Source organism: Onthophagus taurus, chromosome 3 (genome assembly GCF_036711975.1).
Source record: "Onthophagus taurus isolate NC chromosome 3, IU_Otau_3.0, whole genome shotgun sequence".
Lineage (NCBI taxonomy): Eukaryota > Metazoa > Arthropoda > Insecta > Coleoptera > Scarabaeidae > Onthophagus > Onthophagus taurus.
The window spans coordinates 16,507,219-16,523,083 of NC_091968.1; the positions used below are offsets into that span (position 1 = coordinate 16,507,219).

At 33.5% G+C, this 15,865-nt stretch overlaps 1 protein-coding gene across 1 annotated transcript in view; it reads left to right on the top strand.

Annotated features, from left to right (window-relative positions):
* Positions 1–4,944: 4,944 nt before the first annotated feature.
* LOC111415847 (Vesicular monoamine transporter) overlaps positions 4,945–15,865 on the top strand; it is a 126,683-nt gene continuing 115,762 nt past the window's right edge. The window contains exon 1 of the mRNA XM_071194909.1: positions 4,945–5,100. The gene's annotated coding sequence lies outside the window, so the exon portion shown is untranslated. The remainder of the gene's footprint in view (positions 5,101–15,865) is intronic.

The following is a 15,865-nucleotide window of genomic DNA, read 5'->3' on the forward strand; positions in this document are numbered from 1 at the left end:
AGAAAAGACATCCTGTATATAGAGGTTATCACACAAGAATGCCACAAGCTGTAATTCAGTCATTTACAATCCGATTTTCACGAGCCAGGTATCAAATGAAATGGATTGATGAATACTATGATTCATGCTACAAATAAATTTTTTCCAAAGCCATCTTCAATTTCAAGCGATGTCAATTTTTGATTTTCAAATTGGTCAATATATTTTTTTTTCGCGTTATTGGATAGTTTTTTTTTAATCCTTTGATGTATAACACATCAATATTAATTGTAATTTTAGCAGAGAAAAAAATTAAAACACTTTCCGAACATTCTCATAAAGTCACTTGCGTTATAATGTAGTGTGCCATGGAAAAAAATAAATAATAACGCATAAAACTGGTAACAGACATTAAATGCTATTTCAATGGCTGAAACCCGTTATTAAAATTGAACAAGTAATAATTTTATTTCACAAAGAAAAAGAAAAACAAAAATCAAAACTAAAAAAAATCACAAATATTGTTCGAATTGATTACCGTCATGCTCAATACAACACTGGCATCTCCTTATAACGCCATGCGTGGCATTTAATATGAAATTGTTAGGTATTTCCCGACAAACTTCAATTATTCGGTTTCTCAAATCATTTACATTTTGTGGCACTGCTAAGTAAACACGATCGTGGAGATATCCCCAAAGCCAAAAATCTAACGGCGTAAGGTCAGGCGATCGCGCAGGCCAACGAATAGGTCCATTAGTGCCAATCCATTGTTGATTAAAATTTCGATTCAACCAACTAACGTTTATGCGTGCATTATGAGGAGTAGCACCGTCGTGTTGAAAATATGTTTCATGCAGTCCCGCAAATGGTAATTCATCGAAACAATTTTCAACATCTTCACTTAATAGTTGGTGATATTTTTGCTGATTTAAGGAACCGTCGATAAAGAACGGCCCAATCAAGCAGTGTCCAAGTAGGCCACACCAAACATTGCAGCTAAAACGACGTTGATGGTAATTGTCGATGACCAATCTAGGATTTTCTTGGCTCCAACGGCGGTGAATGTTGCGGTTAAAAATTCCATTATTAGTGAAAGTACACTCATCTGTCCAAATAATTTTAGAATAAAATAACGGATCTTGTTGCAATTTTGTTAAGTAAAAATTACAAAATTGAAACCTTCGGATCGGATCATTTCCATCTATTGCTTGCACCTTGTGAGCAATATACGGCTTAAATTTGTGTTTTTTAAGCACTGCACATGCAGTACTTCGAGACGTATCAGTAATGTTCGCAACTTCACGAACAGAAGTTTTGGCGTTTTCTTCAACAACTAACAGTTCCACATTTTCAGAAAATTTTCTCTGCACTACTTTCGGTTTCTTGAAACTTCCAAATCTTCTTAAATTTTCTTCAGTTCGGCTAAATTTACGACGATTTGGAACATCTCTTTCCGGAAAATGTTCCATGTAAAGTCGCAATGCCTGACTACTGTTTTTACTACATTCAAAATAAACTTGTAGCATGTCAGTAAGTTCACTGAAATTCATGATATCTTTAAAAAACGTCGAATTATACTTATTAAAAATGTCACTAATAATTTGTAATGCAGTTATAAGTTGTTTTTTATTTTTTTCCATGGCACACGCTTGTGATTTTAAGAGAATGTTCGGAAAGTGTTTTAATTTTTTTCTCTACTAAAATTACAATTAATATTGATGTATTACACATCAATGGATTTAAAAAAAAAAATCTCTGTCCAATAACGTGAAAAAAAAACATACCGACCAATTTGAAAATCAAAAGTCGACATCGCTTGAAATTGAAGATGGCTATGGAAAAAATTTATTTGTAGCATGAATCATAGTATTCATCAAACCATTTCATTTGATACCTGGCTCATCAAAATCGGATTGTAAATGACTGAATTACAGCTTGAGGCATTCTTGTGTGATAACCTCTATATACAGGCTGTCTTTTCTCTGCTAAAAGTACATTCAAAATGGATGTACTGTACATCGCGATCGCCTGACCTTACGCCCTTAGATTTTTGGCTTTGGGGATATGTCCAAGATCGTGTTTACTTAGCAGTGCCACAAAATGTAAATGATTTGAGAAACCGAATAATTGAAGTTTGTCGGGAAATACCTAACAATTTCATATTAAATGCCACGCATGGCGTTATAAGGAGATGCCAGTGTTGTATGACGGTCATGACGGTAATCAATTCGAACAATATTTGTGATTTTTTTTTAGTTTTGATTTTTGTTTTTCTTTTTCTTTGTGAAATAAAATTATTACTTGTTCAATTTTAATAACGGGTTTCAGCCGTTGAAATAGCATTTAATGTCTGTTACCAGTTTTATGCGTTATTATTTATTTTTTTCCATGGCACACTACATTATAACGCTTGTGATTTTATGAGAATGTTCGGAGTGTTTTAATTTTTTTCTCTACTAAAATTACAATTAATATTGATGTATTATACAAAAAAAAAATCTCTATCCAATAACGTGAAAAAAAAACATACCGACCAACTTGAAAATCAAAAGTTGACATCGCTTGAAATTGAAGATGGCTTTGGAAAAAATTTATTTGTAGCATGAATCATAGTATTCATCAAACCATTTCATTTGATACCTGGCTCATGAAAATCGGATTGTAAATGACTGAATTACAGCTTGAGGCATTCTTGTGTGATAAAGTCTATATACAGGGTGTCTTTTCTCTGCTAAAAGTACATTCAAAATGGATGTACTGTACATCATTGGATTCAGAAAAAAAATCTCTATCTAATGACGTGACGAAAAATATACGGTGCAATTTGAAAAACAACAGTTCATAATCGCTTGAAATTGAAGATGGCGTTGGAAAAAATTTATTTGTAGCTTGCATCATAGTATTTATCAAACCATTTCATTTGATACCTGGCTCATTAAAATCAGAATATAAATGACAGAGTTACAGCTTGGGGCGTTTTTTGTGTGACACCCTGTATATGAAAAGAAAAAGATCTTTGGAAAATGACGTTCTGTGTCAATATCATATCGATATTTAACCTAGTGTGCCATGAATAGCTAGTGTGACCTAGTATATAACCATATGAAGTGGCCTTTTGAAAATTTGCAGACTTCTGATGTTTGATGCCAGCTATTTACTAAAATACTTTCAGGTTCCGGGTACTTGCGGTTATACCGGTAGAGGTGACAATTTTCATATTTCAAATGAAACACCCTGTATCAATTTTAGGCCACTTGTATGTTGTAGCCGACACGTACGCGCAATTATTTCGTTGCGCTCTCCATAAATTATTATCAAATTCAAATATCCTCATTACTAAATTCCAAACGTGACATTTCTTGAGAACAGATCACTACAAAAAGTAACTTAGTCATCACACCGACAGAAATAAACCATAGCTTTAGCAAATGTCAAACTGTTTACTCTTTCCTTACCGATCCTATGATAATACATAACCACAACAACATTCCCAACACAAAATTTTTTTTCCGGCGGTCAAAATAGATTTATAAATTATAAAAAGTAACGTTGTAGTTGACATTTTTGATTGAAAAATGTTATAAAACTCAGGGTGTTCCATTTGAAATATGAAAATTGTAACCTCTTCCGGTGAAACCACAAATACCCGGAACCTAAAATACTTTAGTTAAAAAGCTGGCATCAAACATCACAAGTCTGCAAATTTTCCAACCTCCACTTCATGACACACTAGGTTAAATATCGATATGATATGTGTGCATTTTTCAAAAAACCCTAATTATGTCCCAAACTATAAATGTTAGGTATAGGACATATGGGATATAAAAGATGTAAAATGAGACACCGAAGACGACTAAGTAATAAAATATGGGGGGGTGCCATTTAAAGAATTGAAGTTATGGTACTTTCAACTTTCGAAAAGATAACGTGCCATAGTAATGTGACCAAACGTTCTAGACAGCCATACTCGGCACCAAAACATACTCCATCATGTTGCTTAAGCATGTTCTGAATCCTAAATTGATATCCCAAAAATCGAGTGTTCTCTGATTTTTTTGAACAAATGTCTGCTGAATGTCTGCCGAATCAAATAGTAAAAAGAAAAGTCACTTATAAAAAAATATTTTAGAAGAAAATTGATAATATTTAAATCTGAATTTTCAAATTTTTATTTTGGCCAGAACCCTGTACAGTTCTAATGGACATAGGAAATAGTCTTTTTTAAAGTTTAAAATATTTTTTCTAATGTAATTTGTTTGTAGAAGCCCTCCGAAGACGGAAACTAGTAAGAGCAAATAAATAAAAATCACCGGAGTATAGGGAAACAGATTTTTCAATTTACTACTTTCATATTAAAGTCAACTTTCCAGGTTGAGGTTGTACGACAAACATTGCAATTGACAAGTTTTGTTGAAAAAGGTGATATAAATTTTAATGTTAAACTCAATAATGATATTCAAGTAATTGCACCTAACTTATGTTGACCTATTTTCTGATTTGAAAGTGTTAATAACTGTTTAAAAACGATTAATTGAAACTTTATTATGGTTTTTTTTTCTTTCAGAAAAACCACCTGCACGGTATTTCACCATCAACAAGTGCCCCGTGCGCTTCTAAAAACGGGGACGGCCAATGGGGTACCGGCGTGTGCCATCGGGTCGTGGGACGACGATAGGAGTTGATATTGCGGGATTTGGGCCGTTGGGGTCGCAGTCAACCGCGGGCGCGACGACCACCACCGCCGCCGTAGACCCCCGTTACAGAAGGACGGAGGTACGTGCGTGCGCGGACACGCTACCCTCACACGAACCCACTTCCCCTTCCCTTTATCCCTATCGCCGCCCCGACGCGTGCACCGCGCGAACGACGCCGCAGCTGCCAACACCACCACCACCGCCGCTGCTGCCGCTGCCGCCGTCGTCGTCGTCGTCGGTGGTCTTCCGCCGTCGCACTACGGTACCGGCGTCGGCTGACGACGCCGCCGCCGTCGCCGCCGCCTGGCAGGCACTGCCGGCCTGGCCAACAACGGGGATGTTCTAACGATTCCACATCTTGTAAAACACCAAGAATAACCATTCATAAGGAGAAGCACCAAATTGCCGGTTAGTTCTGATTAAGGTGAGTACTCTTTTTAATTTCTCATTTTTCTACTTTCAAACTCAAAAAGTTACTTTAAATAAGTTCCTTAAACTTGCGCGACAAAAATCCATATTTATGACATTTTAGTCATTTATTTTACTCCGTTATAAAGAAAAAATTGGAAATCATAAATCTTATCAAAGAGTCATAATCAAGTTAAAACACCTCATTTCCAGTCATTTTTCTTATCAACTTCCAACCCCACGATCATCCCAGCACTAAAGCGGTAAAACGAACAACCACGAACGAAAAAAAAAAGCCGTATAACACAAGCTGACGATTGCAATATTTTTACCCTTCGAACACTGAAAAAATGTCATCCTTGAGATAAGAGAAAACCCAAAGACGCAAAACTTCATACATAAAACTACATCGCTTAAATATTGCTTAAACTAAAGATTATGTTGTATTAAGTTGGTAGCGTGTCATAAATTAACTTCATAATATTTATAACTTTTAACTTGATTTTTAATACTTTAATTATGACAGCTATTTGGAATTTATTTGATGTTTCAATGCAATACCTACCCTAAAGAGTTAAACGATCATCGAATCATTGCAAATTTAATTAAAGACCCTGTACAAATAACTTTTAAAATACAGGGTGTAACATATTTTTATACATTAATCAAATTAGAGGTCTTATAATCTATTTTCCTATATTATCTATATTTTCTAAAAAGTAATAACTCCAAATATCTCTTACAACTATTCTCCTGTTTAATGTAATAAAAGTAAGTTTTACGATGATGATTGTTTTATTTTTTATGTTTCGGTGCGACAATTGTTTCGACCAGTATGGTCTTCTTCATAGGCACGACGTCAAAAGAGGTTAGATGTTGAGACGGAGAAATAAAGTTGATTTAGTAATTAGTTTATAAAAACGGTCGCAAAGGGGTTGTGTACATTTTTAGTTGATACATTTCCTCGAATCGGAACGTTGTTTACATTAAAATTTGTTAAGGGAATTTGAAAACACGTTGAAAAGTGAGGTTAAACAAGGATCATCGTAAAAAAGAAACAAAACGTTAAGAAAACAAAAGGATGAACTGTTAAATGAAAAGAACAAAAATTAAGAAAAAACTATGAAAAAATATAAATTAAAAGTGAAACGGTACTTTTCCGTGAGGCGCAAAAGTCCGACTGTGGACTTTTGCGCCTCACGGAAAAGTACCGTTTCACTTTTAATTTATATTTTTTCATAGTTTTTTCTTAATTTTTGTTCTTTTCATTTAACAGTTCATCCTTTTGTTTTCTTAACGTTTTGTTTCTTTTTTACGATGATCCTTGTTTAACCTCACTTTTCAACGTGTTTTCAAATTCCCTTAACAAATTTTAATGTAAACAACGTTCCGATTCGAGGAAATGTATCAACTAAAAATGTACACAACCCCTTTGCGACCGTTTTTATAAACTAATTACTAAATCAACTTTATTTCTCCGTCTCAACATCTAACCTCTTTTGACGTCGTGCCTATGAAGAAGACCATACTGGTCGAAACAATTGTCGCACCGAAACATAAAAAATAAAACAATCATCATCGTAAAACTTACTTTTATTACATTATCCACACTACGATGAAACTGGAATCCCAAATCGCTAAATTCTCCTGTTTGTTCATCTGTTCCTAGTGATATAGCATAAATCCCCAAAATGTCAAAATAAGACGATTTTTCTTAATAAGATTAACTATAACCCAAGTACTTAAACTGATGAATAAAAAATATTCCTAATGCATCAAGAAATCATAATTCATACTTATTTCATATTTGACTGATATAGCATAAATCGCAAAATGTTAAAAGTAGACGATTTTTCTTAATAAAAGCCACTCTAACGGAAGTACTAAAACTGATAGAGGAAGACGTTGTGAATAAAACTATATTCCTAATGCAACAAGAAATCATAGTCCATACTTATTTCATATTTATCTATCACCAGTTTCTAGTGATATAATAGCATAAATCGCAAAATGTTAAAATTGGACGATTTTTCTTAATAAAATCAACTCTAACGGAAGTACTAAAACTGATGGAGAAAGACATTATAAATAAAACTATATTCCTAATGCATCAAGAAATCATAATCCATACTTAATTCATATCTATCACCAGTTTCTAGTGATATAGCATAAATCACAAAATTGGACGATTTTTCTTAATAAAATCAACTCTAACGGAAGTACTAAAACTGATGGAGAAAGACATTATGAATAAAAAATATTCCTAATCCATCCAGAAATCATAATTCATACTTATTTCATATTTGCGTGATATAGCATAAATCACAAAATGCAAAATTGGACGATTTTTCTTAATAAAATCAACTCTAATCTAAGTACTAAAACTGATAGAGGAAGACGTTGTGAACAAAACTATATTCGTAATGCATCAAGAAATCATAATCCATACTTATTTCATATTTATCTGTCACCAGTTTCTAGTGATATAACATAAATCACAAATTGCAAAATTGGACGATTTTTCTTAATAAAATCAACTCTAATCTAAGTACTAAAACTGATAGAGGAAGACGTTGTGAATAAAATTATATTCCTAATGCATCAAGAAATCATAATCTATACTTATTTCATATTTATCTGTAACCAGTTTCTAGTGATATAGCATAAATTGCAAAATGTTAAAATTGGATAATTTTTCTTAATAAAATCAAGTCTAACGGAAGTACTAAAACTGATGGAGAAAGACATTATGAATATAAACTATTCCTAATCCATCAAGAAATCATAATTCATACTTATTTCATATTTGCGTGATATAGCATAAATCACAAAATCTCAAAATTGGACGATTTTTCTTAATAAAATCAACTCTAACCTAAGTACTTAAACTGATAGAGGAGGACGTTGTGAATAAAACTATATTCCTAATGCATCAAGAAATCATAATCCAGACTTATTTCATATTTATCTATCACCAGTTTCTAGTGATATAGCATAAATCGCAAAATGTTAAAATTGGACGATTTTTCTTAATAAAAGCCACTCTAACCTAAGTATTAAAACTGATGGAGAAAAACGTTATGCATAAAAAATATTCCTAATGCAACAAGAAATCATAATCCATACTTATTTCATATTTATCTATCACTAGTTTTTAGTGATATACTATAAATCACAAAATGCCAAAATTGGACAGTTATTCTTAATAAACTCAACTATAACGTAAGTACTAAAACTGATGGAGAAAAACGTTATGCATAAAAAATATTCCTAATGCATCAAGAAATCATAATCCATAATTATTTCATAGTTATCTATCACCAGTTTCTAGTGATATACCATAAATCACAAAATGCCAAAATTGGACGATTTTTCTAAAACTGATGGAGAAAGACGTTATGAATAAAAAATATTTCTAATACATCATTGCATTATTTATTTGTTACATACAATGACAAATTATGAAAAGTGTATAGATATAACACCGTTATTGACATGATAATAACGTATCGTGATTAATTAAGATTTTGTGATTAACATCTACTCCTCACACCAACATTGATTGATCAACGGCACCTTTAATGTGACCTGTTACCTGAATTACCCGATTAAGCAATACAAATGATCAACCCAGAAGTATTTTGTATTTTGATTTCGTACTAAAATAAATTGTCTGTAGTAAAACCCTCACTTTTCCTATTAGAATTAGCAATAAAATCTGCAAAATTTTGATCACGATGAAATCAGTCTATTTGACAGTGTTAATTATCCCTAGTGGCTCAAATAAATCACTGCGGAAATAACTTGAATATACTGCGTCCGGTAAGACAACAGTGCACCTGCGTTTCTAAAATTTTGTTTTTATACGATGTTCATCTCGCTCTTCCATCTAAAATATTTTCAAGGTGATCGTCAAATCTTGAAAAATATTTTGAAAATGTGTAAATAATAAATTTGAAATATTCAATTTCCTACTTTCTCAATTTCTTTCGGCTATTCATTTCGCGGATACGTTTCTTAGCTTTGCTGGAGATATGTTTCCAACACATTCTCTTATAATGTTCTCAAAATGGCTGATGGTTTGTGTTTATACACCTCACACTCATGCTATCCCCAAAGAGAGAAATTAAATGGCCGCCCAATCCAACGGTTTGGAAACAAATTTTCCAAATAATTTCGTACATCTTCTGTAATTTACGCATGAGCTGATTGATTAATATTATATCAACGTGAAATTGGTCATCACATTGTGGCTTTTTTACTATTTCAATACATATCAACAAATTTGATTTTTTTGGTCTTGATTCTTTGGTTTCTATCATGATTTGCCCTTCTTTCTAAGAACTTTGGTTAATTTGACCAGTTTGTTTAGCACTCCGAGTTCTGTTAGAATGAGATGTAGCTTTTCTCTACTTAAGCAGTCATACGCTAGGCGAAAATTAACGAATATTTGTTGTGCGTCCACATTATATTCCCATACCTTTTCTAGGATTTGTTTTACGATAAATTGAAAAAAGTTAGTCCGCGGCTTTTCTGGTAGATTGATAGTATCCAATAATCTTTTCTGCAAAGATGTCTATTCTTCGGTTTCGTATGTAATCTTGTGATTGGGTATTGGACATATGATACTTCTTTCCAGTTGTTAAGTATCGTTTCTTCTGCCCAGTGTATTAAGTTGTATAGATACTCCCTCTTTATACAATTCGACTAGGTTGTTTTTCATCCATCTTATTGCTTCACCTATTTCTTCTTTAGTTGATGGGAGCACCATTGTGTCTGGTGTTCTGAATCTAGCTGGTTTTTGGTTGTTCCCTTCTTCTACATTTGTCTCATTATCATTATCATTATTATATCATGTCTCATTCTTTTTTATTGAATATTGACGTCCGTGGATTGTACCTCTCTCATAGTTGTTTGATAAATTTGTAGGTGTGCCTTTGGTTTTGCTGTTTGAAGTTCTCTGCCATTTCGAGGAGTTGATCATTAAGGTGTTTCCTTTCCTTAGCTCTGCAAATTTTGTCCACCCTGCGCTTTACCTCCTCAAACAAACTGTTCCTCTCTCTCTCTCTTGTATGTCTCGGTATGTAATTCCTGTGCATCTTATTTCTCTCATCCATGGTCGTTATCGAACCAAGGTTCCTTCTTATGAGTTTGGTATCCCCGTGTTTATCTGTTTCCATGACATAATCTTTCTCGCATGTCGCCCTTCCCGGACTCTCCCTCTAGGCATCTTATCAAACGGCTTCTCCAAGTCCAGAAAGACGAAATATCTTTTGAAGACTTCTTCTTCAAAAGAGTTCTATCTTTAATCATGTGATAATGCCGTTCTTTCTCTGGGGCTTTGTGAAATTTTATGTCTATGCCAATACGCGCGTTTATTACTCGCATCATGTGCATCATGTGTTAGTTGATCAATGATAGCAACACGTCATATTGTTTTACATGAAGAACCTACATTTTTGAAGGTCATTTCATAGCGTGTTGATAGCTACATTTACATGGTATAAGTTAACATAATTGTGAATGTTGAAAATCTCAATTTCTACGTTTTCTGTCGCATTGAACGCTTCCAAATTGTTTCAAACGACTTTTCTGGCAATCAACAACCTTGGGAACATTTCAACTAATTTTGATACAAAAAAATGAAATAGAGACATCGTACAAATATTTGGTGAATTCTAAAAATCGTTCATCATCAATATATTTGTACGATAACATAACCTCTGTAGTCAACAAACTAAACGGCTTTTCAAGTACACGATTAATGAAACTCCGAATAATATCGATACGATCAAATCGTTTGATTAACATCGTACTTAATCTCGTATATGTGCATAAGGAAGTGATTATTGAAAAATAAACGCGATTTTAATTACATTGTACAAGAGCACATGTAATGTTTGAGGCACGAACAAATATGAACTCAACGACGAGAAGCAATTAATCTTTAATGTACATTTAACGTCAATTATAAACATTCAAATATTAAGATTCGGATTAGTAACATTCTTTTTAAGAATAATTTTAATAAAAATGAATGGATTATATTTGAAACGCATATTAATATGCAGTATATACCCAGGCTCCATAACAATAAAATATCTTAAAATTAACAGTTACACAAACTCAACTCAAAATGTAGTAACTAAATGTCATAAACAACACGTTTCCATAAGCAAATATCGATATATTGTGCTACAGGGTACAAAATTTCCCGTACTCATGTCAACCTCACTTATATACAGTGTGACCCGTTTAAAAGCGGGTCACACTGTAAACACCCTCGTAAAATTTGTATTTATTATCCGATTTCGATAATTTTTTTTTTAATTGTAGAGCGTAAAAAACTGTATCTTGGGACAAAGAGTGATATTTTTCTTAAAAAAAACAAGGCCTACTATTTCACTTTTCAGGTGCTAAAAATGAAGAAATCATATTAGGAAATTTTTTACAAAAAATCTGAGTACACCACTGCATTAACCGCCTTTTGAAATGGGCATATACCAAATCTCATCAAAAATGGTTACAAATCAACACCGTTACAGATAGTTGAAAAACATAATTTTTTATAAATTAATCTCATCTGATCTAGTAGACCATGACAAAAATGCAATAAAATACAGAGAATAATACAAAACTATTTAACAATATTTAACAGAAATTCAAAAAATTGAAGAAAAAACAACATTCAAGGTATTAATAGAAAATAAAAACTAGTTAAATGTCTGTTGCTTCCACCAATCCACCGTTAAGTTCGATACATTTATTGTACCTTCTTCGTACATTCATTATTACATTCCTCAGTTGCTCTGGGGTAATGTCTGCACATGCCTGAACTATTCTAGCACGCAGTTCATCTAGCGACTGTGTCCTTGACCTGTAAACTTTCTGTTTAAGGATTCCCCAAAGAAAAAAGTCGAGTGGTGTCAAATCAGGAGATCTTGGCGGCCATTCAATAAGATGACTATTTCTTCCTATCCATCGATTTTCAAAATTTTCATTTAACCAACGCTTTACCACTACTGCGTTATGCACGGGAGACCCATCTAATTGAAGTTTTATATTCGCACATACCAGAGGTGGTAAATTGTTTAGCGCATTCGAAAACTCATTTCTTAAGAAATACAAAAATTTTGTTGAATTTAAATTGCCCTCAAAGAAAAATGGACCAATAATTCTGTTGTCAAGTATTCCGCACCACACATTTATTTTATGCGAATACTGTCGCCTTGCGTTGATGATCCACTCTGGATTTTCTGTGCACCAATACCTTGAATTTTGCGATGACACCACGCCATTTGTTGTAAACGTGGCCTCATCGCTAAACAAAATTTCCCTTAAAAAGTTTCTGTTTTCCAAGTATTCACCTTGAGCTTTAAACAGAATTCTAGTCTTCTCTCTTCGTCTCTTGGTTCAAGAGTGTGTAGAAATTTTGGTTTATAGGGTTTAATTTTATTTTTTGTAAGGCACCTTCTAATACATTCTCTTGGAATATTTAAATCTATGGCAGCCGTTCTCAAACTCGAATGAGGGTTATTATGAAAATATTCCACTATTTGATTATTATTTCTAATTTCCCGGCGTGGATTTTGAACTTTTAGAATTTGTTTTGATACACTGCCTGTATCGTTGAATACCTTATTTACCCGGTGAACGGTGCTAGCACTAACCGGAGGTATATCTGGATGCCTGTTATTAAATTCTACAGCCGCTTTTCTTTTCGAAAGAATATTATCGCCAACAAGGCGTACAATTTCAACTTTGTGTCTAACACTTAGTCGTTCCATAATTACACCACTAAATTGCACACTTTTTATAAAATTTTTATAAGCACAAAACTGACAGAAGTAATGCTTTAAATCACTTTCATAGATATTCAATTCTTTTTTTTTTATTTCCATGGTTTACTAGATAATTTTTTTTTATTTCCATGGTTACAAATGTAAATAGTTTTTGTATTATTGGCTGTATTTTATTTCCTTTTTTGTCATGGTTTACTCCATCTGATCAAATAACTTCATAAAATATTGTATTTTTCAATTATCTGTAACGGTGTTAATTTGTAACCATTTTTGATGAAATTTGGTATATGCCCATTTCAAAAGGTGCTTAATGCAGTGGTGTACTCAGATTTTTTGTAAAAAATTTCCTAATATGATTTCTTCATTTTTAGCACCTAAAAAGTGAAATAGTAGGCCTTGGTTTTTTTAAGAAAAATATCACTCTTTGTCCTAAGGTACAGTTTTTTACGCTCTACAATTAAAAAAAAAAATTATCGAAATCGGATAATAAATACAAATTTTACGAGGGTGTTCCGCTTTCAAACGGGTCACACTGTATATAGTGCTACACCTGCTTTAACAAAGAAATTAATGAACTTGCACCAAACCGGTACATTCGATAATTGTTCCGGTTTCAGACTACACGCTGCTGGTCCATTGAATTAAATCATTGCTGTGTGATCCTCGGCTTTGTCAGTAAAGGGCACTATGTTGCAGAAACGTATAGGTAGGTGCTTTCAGCTATCGACAGTTGTACCACCTAACGCCTGCGGTGGGGTAAACTGAAATTATCCGCTTAAAGGGGGGAACTGTGTTTTCAGCAACTTTGTGATTTTGCAAACACCGGTGAGAAACCCTTATGAAGTATCCGGATCCCCAAAGTATGTTGGAAATACAACACCTTGGAGGCTACTGCCAAAACCTTGTAATCTAAGATTCTACATACCATTTAATTTTGAGAAATTTATCATCATCATACAAGTGGCCAAATGTACTCTATCTTAAACAAATTTTAATGAAAATATTACAATTATTAAGAAAAGTATGCTCAAAATTGCTTAGCTTTGAGTGCCCATATCAGCCATTTATGGGTTTTGCCCAAAAATTTTTACATCACTCGTAATTCTCCACTATTATTCCAATACTTTACTATTTTTGATTAAAATTAGATTCGCCACGAGTCATCACATTACTCAGAAGTGCGCATATCTTAACTGGATAGATTGAAAATAATAATGGGCTAAATCTTGCTGATCAACGTAGTTTATAGGAAGAGTATTTCATGCCTTGCCTCCATATACAGCACCTGTCTTCTAGCTATCAAAACATTATTAATTAATTGGACTTCTGACGGTGCTAGTCCCTGTGCTAGAGACCCTGAAAAATCTAGCAACACAAGTACCAACATTGCCTTAATATTAATAGCTCCATGTATATTGTATTATTCAATATTTTTGGCAACGTTGTACTAACTACACCCTGGCTGGTTTTCCCCAGCCAGGGTGGGGAAAACCATGATTTTTTAACAGAAATTGCCTGTGGAATAATTTCATCTTGTAAAGCGAAATATAATTGTAATGTAACGTCATTTGTAAGGGATAACTCTGCGAATATAACATGCATGAGAAGAAACATAGATCAGAAATTAGGCTTTAATGGTTGTGTTATAAGTTATGAATGCTCAGCTCACATTTTAAACTTGCTTTGTAAAGACCTTGAAGTAACTAATGTCAAAATACATATGATCCAAATTGTGAAATATTTTAGAAACACCTAGTTAGAGCTAAGTATATGCAAATCGATGACAAAGTTTTAGTCCTGTCAAGCGATGTGAGGTGGAACAGTATGGTGGATTATCTGCAAATATATGGGAAAAATTGTTAAAAGTATGTGATGAAAATGAAAAGGAAATTGATCCTACAATATACCAAAAGTATCTAACGTTGGTCTCAAATGATCTATTGAAGATTACTTAAATAACTTAAAGCCAATATCCGTGTTACTTGACAAATTGCTAAAAATGTGCTTATCTATCCGATGCTGTAGAAGTGTGGAAGGAATTAGGAAATGCACAAGTTTATTACAAGTTACCATTTAATTGCATACATACATATATTTTATGAGATATTGTCTGTTTCCATTCGATAACATTAACCCATTGATTCCCAGAAACCATACCTATTGTCCGTGCCAAAAGTCAAGGCCCCCTCACTTTAGAGATCGATATTTTCACAACCGCTAGATGAAAAGAATCGCGGTTTAGTAGGATACGGTTATGTCTAAAACGGTTGGATGGATCTCAAAACCGTTTTTAACAAAGTATGTCAAATAATTGCGTTTGTCGGATTCCGTATCAGTTTTTCCCTCTAATTTTTTTTAGAACTGATTAAGCGAATAATATATTTAAAAGAAACAGAAATAAGCCATGAGGAGAGGGGGTTCCGTCCAATCCAGCTGGTGAGTGTTCCAGATAGGACGTCGCGCCTTTATTTTATCAATATAAAGATGAAGGCGCGACTTCCAGTCTGGAGCACACACCAGCACCGTGTTTTTTCCGATTAGAGAAAAAAATCACAAACTGGACACAAATTCAGTGATTACAACAAACTTTACCTCAATTTTTTTCATTCAGCGGTTGCGAACATATCGATCTCTAAAGTGAGCCTCAAGACCTTAGGCACCAATAGTACATTCAACCTATTTTTGGAAAGATCAAAGACTTGCTCATTAGTTCAAATGCGTTCACCGACTGAAAATCCTATGGTGTTCTAACCGGGAGTTTTCTCTTTCACCGTATTTACTCTCTCTTCTAATATTGCCATCCTTTCCGCACAGATCCGTTCCACTTGTACGACTGCGTTCTACTCCAATATCTTTCAGATACTGAGATTTTCAACCAGATCAACAAAACTCTGTTATTCTTTGGATCACTTTATTAGTGCTACTTTACAACTCATTGGCTGACATTTAGATTTATCTCTTTGATAAATTTATCAAAAG